Source organism: Apodemus sylvaticus, chromosome 13, assembly GCF_947179515.1.
Source record: "Apodemus sylvaticus chromosome 13, mApoSyl1.1, whole genome shotgun sequence".
In the NCBI taxonomy this organism is placed as follows: Eukaryota; Metazoa; Chordata; class Mammalia; order Rodentia; family Muridae; genus Apodemus; species Apodemus sylvaticus.
The window spans coordinates 84,740,088-84,750,152 of record NC_067484.1 but is presented as its reverse complement, the minus strand read 5'-3'; the positions used below and the strand labels follow the sequence as shown (position 1 = coordinate 84,750,152).

Sequence of the window (10,065 nt, the reverse complement as noted above, 5' to 3'; positions counted from 1 at the left end):
CAATTAGTTTTTTTAAAAATCCAAAGTTGAGGATGTATGTGGATATGTACATAGACGTTTGCATGTATATATACACGTATATATATATCTTTGCCTAGAGTTTGTCAGGTTATGTATAGAATTTCTATTAAAAGAGTTTTAATAATGGACAAGCAATATAGGATTGAAGTATTTATCTCATTTGTTTAAAATTTTGTATTTTACCAAGTTTTTAAAACAGTAAGCCAAATATTACATGGTACAGTTGGCTGTTATTACATCTGAAAAATGTGTTCAATGGTGCTCCCTTGTTATGTGTGAAAATGGTGCATAGCTGATGTGCAGTGAGATTTTACCAGCTATTGTTTCACTACATTTTAGTCAAAACAAAGTTTGTTCTTAATCTTCGGTATAAAGTATTGTAGAGAAGGCCAAGTCAAAGAATAAAGGGTGAAGGGGAAGTCTGACATTCCACGCTAACATAACACTGTTATGCTTTCTTTAAAATAACTAAACGCAAAAGAAAATCTCTGAAGTAGTTTGCTGCTAATATATACATATATTGTAAAAAAGGTATATTTTGATTTTCTTAATACCCTTGTTGACTTTTCTACAATGAACATTTTTTAACTTGATTTAATAAAAATGTTAATTTTGGATGTGCAGTTTTGTAAAAACCTTTTTCAGTTAAGCAGTAATGATTTTATTTATGTTTAGTAATATAGACTCACAAGAAAGCCATACATCTTAATGCCTTTTTTCTGTTGTTTCTTCAGCATGACATTTACTGTGTTTTCTAGCGCTTTGAGTTGACATACAAGAATATAATTCTAGGAACATCTATATAATGAACTCTTTAAAAGGAGACTGATGTCCATAGTTCTCCAGTTTAAAGCAATAACTTGGATGCTTTTAAAGTTTTATTTAGCCAATGTGTTCCTAAATCATCCTGGGATGTACAAACCTAAAGGGAAACTTGTACTAGAGATCATTTTGGAATTCTGTTTGGAAGTCTTGTGGATAAGTTATATTAGTATATTTTTTCATGAGAAGTATCCTTTTTTTTTGCATTAGTAACTTCTTGAATATGGAAAAAACTTTTAAATTCTCCTTCTGTCAGTGGAATAAGAACAAGGATTGACTTTACAATTTAATTCATGGGGGGGGGGGTCCTCAATAGTCTTGCTTAGTAGCTATCAGGATAAAGGAGAGATGTATAGCAATATGCTGATACACCAGTTTCACAGTACCAGTTAGGAAAGCCACTTACTCAACTTAGTTTAGTTTATGTCCACAAATACAGTGTTAATTGGGATGTATAATTGCTTTATATTTTAATTAAAAATAGTTTTCTCCTACTTGTGTGTCTTAATTAAAATTTGCCCTCAGACAAACATTTTTAGGTCTCATAAGACCCTGCAAAACATGTAGGAGATTTTCCATTATTTTCACTTGAAAAGGTTGTCAGGCTGTTAAGTGCTCATATTACCACTGTACTTTGGGTTGAAATTTTATATACATTGGGTGTAAGATTTTGTTTTTATGTATTTCCAATGCTAACCATCCGCATAAAGCCATTTCATAAAGTGTCCATTCAGCAAGATATTTCAAGTCCTGTTAGCATTCAAGCAAAAACTCAGCTAGTTGATACCTTTAATGTGGAGAAATCAGCTAAGGTCAAGATAGGGCTCTAAGAATATTTTGCATCTCTGTATTGGGTTGCTTTTGGTAAGTATCTGTCTTCAGTGAACCATCCCTTCTATAGGAATTGTAGATCTTATATTCAAATAGACGCCCATCAAAAAGAATGCTATTGTAGCTTATGTAGAAAAAAATGTGTCCTAGAAAACACCCAAAGATCCATGTACAGTTTGTAGTGGAGGTGGATATATTGCACATTTATACCTATTTTGTGGTTTCAGTTCTACAGTACATGATTGGGCAGAGAATGGAAACAAAGCATAATAGGTTGTGCATTGAGAGCTGGAGAGATGGCTCAGTAGTTGGGACCATGGGGCACTTGGATCCCAGGACTCAAGGGGGTTCATCTCCATCCGTGACTCTAGTTCCAGGGCATCTGTAGATGTTATACATACAGGCAAAACACATACAGTCTATTTTAAAAGATAGAGCTCTGGTCAGGGATGTGACTCAAAGTACTTGCTGATGAAGCTTTGCAACTAGTTTGATCCCTTGGAACCATATACTAGAAGGAAAATTAACTTCCACAGAGTGGTTCCCTGACCTCCACAGTAGTGTGGCAAGCAAACACACCATTATTTTAATTTTTTTAATGACAGTTATAAGGGCCTTGTGAAAGGGGAATGAACAGCTTGCCGCACCTAGTAGCACTTGCCTGTTATGGGCTTGAGAGAGGCCATCCACACTATCCTCACTAGTAAATGATAATGTTTGTATGCCAATCCTGCTAAGGTACAAACCAGTATGTTTCTGATCTTGTTCTGGACACTGAAGCAAATGCTCTACAGCTAGGGTACTTTCAACTCCTCTATAAGGCATCCTTGAGAGTGTGGTAATGAGTTCTGGGGAAGCTCGGGCACGGGATTGCTGCAGTGGCAAGAACAGCGGGAGCTAGATCCTCTCTTAGCCTCTTACTAAGTGTATTAGACTCTATTTCCTGGTCATAGTGGTGCATGGCCAATCCCATTACTGGGGAGGTGGAGACCATCCTGTTCTCGAGATCCTGCCTTTGAAAAGCAGAGAGACTTAGGAGTTTGAAGACAGTCTAGTTTTTAAAAACTGCATGCTTGTGTATAGACAAATGGCTGCTTTTCCAGAGGATCAGGGTTCAATTCCCCAGCACCCACATGTCAGCCAACAGTCACCTGCAACTCTAGTTTCAGGGCATCTGATGTTCCCACTTGCCTCAGCAGGTTTCAGACATGAGTGGTGCAGTCTCCATGCACAAGAAAAAAAAAAGTAATGGTCATGGAAGCAATTGAGAGATGGAGACAGGAGAATCAAGGCCTTCCTCATCTATCCATATGATAGAGAAAAGATACTGTATAGTTGAAGATGAGTAGGGTATAAGGCAAGGGAGAGTGGATACAAGACACATGATTAGTTGAATTACTATTAAATGGAAGGAGGTGGAGCAAGAGACACTGGATGTGAGCAAGGATATTACAAGTCCATCCATGGGACATTGATGGAGACATGACCACTATCCAAGAAGTGAATAAAAGCGTGGGTGACATGCACAGCATGTGTTTTGGCTTTTTTTTTTTTTTTGTATTTGTGTGTTCGTGTATCTCCGGGTAATAACTTGTCTTCTGCTCAGATTAGAACTGTGGAGCCTTATAAGTTTCACTTTCTTCACAAGATCTTCCTCTGTAGCCCAGGCTAACTAGAGCTTGAATCCTGTCCCAACCTCTTGAATACTGGTACATTCCATAACATCTAACTAAAGTGTTTGTGTTTGAGGACATTTCCTTGCACAGGCAGTCTCTTAGCTTTGGGGATGCTGTATATAATGAAAAACCAAAAACTAGCTGGTTGAAGAAAGGTGCAGATGGCTTGACAATGCTTTGGTGTTTCTCTCTCTCTGCCTCTCTGCGTGCATGAGTGAGTGCTGTGGATCTGGAGAGGAGAGGACAACTTTCAGGAGTCTCCTCTTCCACTGTGAGTTCCAGTGATCAAATTCAGGTCATCAGACTTGCAGGACAAGCACGTTCTACCAGCTGAGACATCTTGGTAACAAGTCTCAAGTTTTCAAACCATTTGGTAGGTATGGCTTGAATCCTCTTGTTTCCTGGTTTTGTTTTGTTTTACATTTACATAATAAAGCTGTATAAATACTAAGAGTAAAAATAAGTTGTAAAACAATGTCACCCAACCTCAATGGGAACAAAAGGTCCTTCAGCTATTTGGCATTTTCATACATACTGTTTTGAAGAACCTCTCCCTTCCTCCGCCCTAACCCACACTTAAACTCTTCCACCACCAGTATTCTTGTCATGTGTGTTTTACTTAAAGCCTCATTACCCCTTTCTGGTTCCTTGGTATTTACGTTCACTTCCACACAAACAGAAGCTAAGTTCCACAGCATGGAAACATGCTGTGTATGTCTTTCTGAGCCAGGGCCTTATATATATTTTTTTACTGGGCCTGTGTTTTGAATAGCTGGGGGTGAGGTCCTGCCTTATAGTGAAATGAAAGTCTTGCCAGGCGTTGGTGGTACACACCTTTAATCCCAGTACTTGAGAGGCAGAGGCAGGTAGATTTCTGAGTTCAAGGCCAGCCTGGTCTGCAGAGTGAGTTCCAGGACATCCAGGGCTACACAGAGAAACCCCGTTTTTTTGGGGGGGGGGGTGTAAGAATGGGACAGTATTGTGGCTCTATTTAATTTTATGAGTACCCTGTTGCTGTCTTCAGACACCAGAATGGGGTATCAGACGCTATTACAGATGGTTGTGAACCACCATGTGCTTGTTGGGAATTGAACTTAGGACCTCTAGATGAGCAGTCACTGCTCCTAACCACTGAGCCACCTCTCCAGCTTTGCATTGTAGATCTTTTTAGCCCCATGAGAGGTCAGGAAAATTTGGGAATAAATTTTCAGTTCCCCAGGAAGGCAGTTGGGCTCCTTGGAGTGAGCCACTGACAAGGGGTCTTTAGTCAGTGATGATTCTGAACTAGGGAGGGTGGCTTCAGTGCCGAGCCAGCTTCTGAAACGCCTGGCTAGAGGAGATAAGACCAGAACGGAGCTGGTTTCCTCAGTTCTTCAAGGTCTCACCAAATACAATAGAACTAATAGCAGCCGATCAAAATTATACTAATGTCACTGCCTTGTCCCCTGCCAATCACATTAAAGGTTATCTAATCCTGTAAAATTCCCCTGCATAAAAGGGGCCCATGAGCTCCTTGAGCTGTTGCCATTTTGTTGAATGGTTGACTCTACATGCTGGTGATTTCTGCAGAATAAACTCTTTGCCTTTACATTCTTCAGGGATTCTTGGGCCCTAAGACCACAAGGTTAGATGCTTTCTGGCATTTGGTGTTTTGAAATGGCATTGAGTCTCAGAAGCTTATGTCATAGCAGTTGTATAGCCACTATTTCGGGAAATAATATGAATCCACACTATTGATGGCAAGGCACCAGTGGGCTGGCTGGCCAGGCAGTGGTGGGCAGTGGCCGGCCTGCTCTCATCTTGTGGAGTCTCCGACTCAGAGCACCGAAATCTATCTGCCCAGCCCTCTAAGTTCCCACTGGTGGGGTTGCTACCACGCCAGCTCCATGCTTCAGAACTCCCACGGCCTTTTGTGGTTCACTTCCGGCAAACCCACGCTTGGCCGCTGTGCCTTTCTCAAACCAGTGGAGCCATGGCCTGAAGGAAAACACCACACAAATTTAGTTCAGAAACAATGGTATCTCGGTCTCTGGGTGCATCAACTAGAATTCTAATCTTGAAAGCCACATTAAATCTAAATCCTCTGGTGGCAAATCCTGGTAGATTCACCATCTAAACTGGGGAACACTAGTAGCTACATTTTGTCCCCTCCCTGTCCCTGTCCGGAAATCCCTATCTCATTCCTGCCTCCTCTCTTCCTCTGTCCAACCCAGAAGTCCAGCCTACTTGCCCAGTGTTTGGTTCCTTTATTTACAAGAAGTCACCTGAGTATGTGACTCCTTCCTCATTCCAGACTGCATTCCTGAAATAAGCATGGATTTGTGGAGCTTGGAACAGAGTTCCAGGAGAGAAAGAGAGAGGGAGAGACAGAGACAGAGACAAACAGAGAGAGAGACCAGAGAGATAGAGAGACACACAGAGAGAGAGAGATGAGAAAGATGGAGAGAGAGAAAGAGAGAGTGAATCTGCTTTATCACCAAAGTAGTCTAACATTCCCCTTTCCCTGAAGATCTATCTATCCTACTCCCATCATTGGCCTGTTGATTTTCTTTCTTTTTCTTATTTTTTATTTTATTTTTTCATATAAATATTTTTATTAAAAATTAACCTTGAAAATAAGAATAATGACAGCATTGTTTCACATTTTTGCAATCTTTTTCTGTTTGACAACAGAAGACAGTTGGAGTCTCAGACCTGCTTTATCTGGCTATTGCTTTCACCTGCAGTGGCACTGCTGAAAGGAAAACTCCCCCAAAAGACTACAGGACCTTTGTAGGATCTGTTAACTACATACATGAAAACCACAGCACCAGAAATGGTGTCTCAGCAGAATACAGCCACCAAATCAGCATCGGCTGACTGCGCCTTCCCTGGTCAGCATGGTCCAAGGAAACGAGCTCTAGTTAATTTAGTTCCAATATTTATTTATTTATTTATTTAATGCCAGCAATTGAACACAGGGCCTTACAGCTGAGCCACAGCGCCCCCTAGAACCCAAACTAGAATTTCTGTTTTAGAAACAAGGTCTTCTAGACCTTCTACCTAATTCCCAAGTACTTGGGATTGCAGGCATATACTCAAACGACTCAAACATCAGTTTTCAAGTTGATTTTAAGATCACTCTATTGCCAGCCGAGATTACATAGTACGATTTTTTTTGGTCAAGTTTTGTTCTAGAGATTGCCACGTGTCATTCACAATGAGTGAATGCAGTGTTTAAAGTTTGCAAAGTCTTTCTGTGTCCACTTGATGCCATTCACTCGTCCTTAGACCCCCGTCATGAGACAAAAGCCCAGAGCAGACCTCGCTGGTTCAAGGCCGCCACGTCCTTCCTCATTCCTGCTGCTGCTACTGCTGAGGGAAGGCAGAGTCTGACCGGCGCTTCCAGACTTTCACAGGTTTCTTGCTTTCTTGTGGGACGATAAAGCCACAGGGCAAGTCGTCAAGAACAGTGCACTTTTGAGGCTGGCTTCCTGGCTCTGAAGAGGCTCCTTTCAGATCACTCTTTCCACATACACGAGACAGCAACCACCTCGTGGTTAAAGGCTTTGACCCAAAATACAATATGGCTGCGGGAACACCAAACTCCAAAGACAAAAAAAAAAAAAAAAAAAAAAAAAAAGAAAGAGAACCATGGTTCTATTCCCACTCTCTGTTGTCCAACAGTCACACCTGCCTCGTTCTGAGCCATCGAGAGATGTAGTGGAAATGAAAAGGAAGGTTACAGACTCCATGCAATCGGACACTCTTCGGAAGTAGCTGACGCCTGGTTGGCCTGACGTTCGATACAAAGATTCATAATGTGGTTCCTGCAGATGGCACAGTTATCAACCACAATATCCCAAGCCCAGAGGGCTACTGCATTCCATTTGGCTTTGTTTGTTTTTTGTTTTTTGTTTGTTTTTTGTTTTGAGATAGGGTTTCTCTGTGTAGCTATCCTCACTCTGTAGACCAGGTTGGCCTCAAACTAAGAAACCTGCCTGCCTCTGCCTCCCAAGTGCTGAGATTAAAGGCATACGCCACCACCATCTCCCGGCTGCATTCCACTTTTTAACTTCAAAGCGATTCTTTGCCGGCGCCGCTGGTGCCGCTGGGGGTATCCACATCCATCGCTGCCGCCATTTTGGAAACACGCTCGCCTCTTGACTTTCTGGTTGAGCCTCAGCCTGGATATTTCTAGAAAACACTGCTCTATGACCATACTTGTCACATGATTTCATGATGAGGTTGGCTCACAGCTAGCTGCTCAATAACTGCACATGGAATTAACTGTGAAATAATGAGCCTTCAAAATGCAAATTCAATGGTAATTGGGAAGTTGTAAGTATGTGTACCTCTGCCTTGGCTTTGGAAATCTTGGGAAATCTTGTTTTCTTGAGAGATATGAAGTATCATAACCCGTTTTCACGATTCTTACAGGAAATCTAGCGATGCTTCAGAAAGGAGCACCTATTTCTTCTGTTGTATATGAGCTGCATTGCTCCTAGATTTCAGGGAGTGTAGAAGGAGCAGTAGGGGGCAAAGGGGCTGTGGCATCAAGCTGAAATCAAGTTTCCCTTTACAGACTGGTTAGAACAGTCACGTAGGAGCCACTAGATGGCAGCTCAGAACTGCGACACCACAGGGTATGTAAAGCCGCAGCCATTGTTAAATCTGGTCACTCTGCAGCTAGCGGAGGAGGGGGAAAGACTAAGGTTTGTGTGCTTGCTACACTCATCTCCGGGTTTGTTTTCCTTGTGCAACAGGATGTTAGCGTCGACACAATGCACTCAAAGCCTCCCGCTCTGCAAACGTATCTGATAAGCTTTTACAGGCTGGTTAACCTTCCAGTCTTCACCTAAGGTATTTGTTATCAGACTTCAGAGCTGTGCAGTTTTGGAGATTTACCTGTAATTAATTCCTTTTTTTTTGTTTTGTTTTGTTTTGTTTTTCGAGACAGGGTTTCTCTGTGTAGCCCTGGCTGTCCTGGAGCTCACTCTGTAGACCAGGCTGGTCTCGAACTCAGAAATCCGCCTGCCTCTGCTTCCCAAGTGTTGGGATTAAAGGTGTGCACCACCACAGCCCGGCTATCTGTAATTCCTAACAATACATTCCCTCCATTGAGAAGTCAGGAAACCAGTGCTTTCCATCGTGACTTACACACAGTAGGTGCTCAATAGATGTTGGCTGACTGGACTGAAGAGAAATAGAGAAAGGGGGGTCTTAAAATGGGAGATGTGGAGTGGAAATTCAGCACAATGTGGAGGGTCACAAAGGGAATAGGGAAGAAAATAACACACCTGCATCCTGCCTCTTCTTAGAGCAAACCTACTACACAAAACTCACAGAGGCTGGCAATGATTTCTCTACACAGTCAGAGAAACTTCTCTAGTAACAAACTATAGAAATGATCCCTGAAAGTATAGTCTTTGGCAATGACTTCTCTACGTGTCCGAGAACGATCCAGAGCTCTCGATGGGATCCTCTTGCCTCTGCTTCCCCAGTACTGGGATTACAGGTCTATACTTCCAGGTGTGTACATTAGTCAGGAGGTAGATGAGTTTCCAGCTGCACATCCAACCGAATGGCAAACGGAAATGCTATGGAATGTCAGGGACGAAGCCTTCATAGACTGGCTTGGCACTGCTCTGGACACTGGCAGGAGACGCTTACCCAGATGATAACAGAGGGGTGAAGTCTGCCTGGTATCCGGGGCCAGGAGACAGATTCAGGACGGGGATGAGCAGAGCAGATGTTCATGGGGTATGTGTGTGTGTGTGTGGAGAGAGATTTGGAGATATAGATGATGCAATTTGAAGATTCCTAGGAGGCAAACCCGAAAGTGTGTATCATGTATCTTAACAGAAAAGGTCTTTAATTGAGGCAGTGACCTGGGTAGTATGGAGAGATGGCTCAGAGGTTAAGAGCACTGACTGCTCTTCTAGAGGTCCTGAGTTCAATTTCCAGCAAGCACATGGTGGCTCACAACCATCTGTAATGAGGATCCGATGCCCTCTTCTGGTGTGTCTGAAGACAGCTACAGTGTACTCACATACATTAAATATAAATAAATAAATAAATAAATAAAACTTATTTTAAAAAGTCATCCAAGAGATAGGCAGTGGAAGCTCACCAAGGAAGCTCCTCCTCCGTGTTCCCACTGGTTGTAAGGAGCACGGAGGTTACTTTTGCAATGATATGAAAGACTGCAGATGCACAGTTGGTAAAGAGAGACACGGAAGGCTTCTGTGACAACCCCTAACCTCACCCATCCCCACCCCAAAAGTAACAGCCTAAACAGAAAGCTATGGAAGAGAATTCTTAAAAAAAAAAAAAAAGCATTAAGGATCCAGAAGTTAGCTTTCTATAATTGATGGCTTCTGGCAGGGGTTCGGGAATGGAAGAATTCAGTTCTATTTACGGGACAAGGACACTGAGAATTTGACCATGATCTAGTTAGTACAGACACCGCAGATTAAACCTGTTTTTTTTTCTATTTTTTTAAAATTTGTTTTTATTTTTAATTTTTTTCGGGGAACAGGGTAAAAAGTAGGGGTGGGGGTGGACATGGAAGGACTGGGAAGTGATCAGGGTGCATGGTGTGAAATTTCCAAAGAATCAACAAAAATATGTAGAAAAAAAATCATCTAGGGTATTTTAGTCTCTTTCTGTTGCTGTGATAAGACACTCTGACAAAAGAAAGGGATATACAGAGTCTAGTATGGTAGGGACTTCA

At 42.0% G+C, this 10,065-nt stretch overlaps 2 pseudogenes; both read right to left on the bottom strand.

Annotated features, from left to right (window-relative positions):
- Nucleotides 1-6,989: 6,989 nt before the first annotated feature.
- On the bottom strand, nucleotides 6,990-7,472 carry LOC127664224 (E3 ubiquitin-protein ligase RBX1-like; annotated as a pseudogene).
- Nucleotides 7,473-8,638: 1,166 nt separating this feature from the next.
- LOC127664290 (uncharacterized) lies at nucleotides 8,639-8,759 on the bottom strand (annotated as a pseudogene).
- Between the last annotated feature and the right edge of the window lie 1,306 nt (nucleotides 8,760-10,065).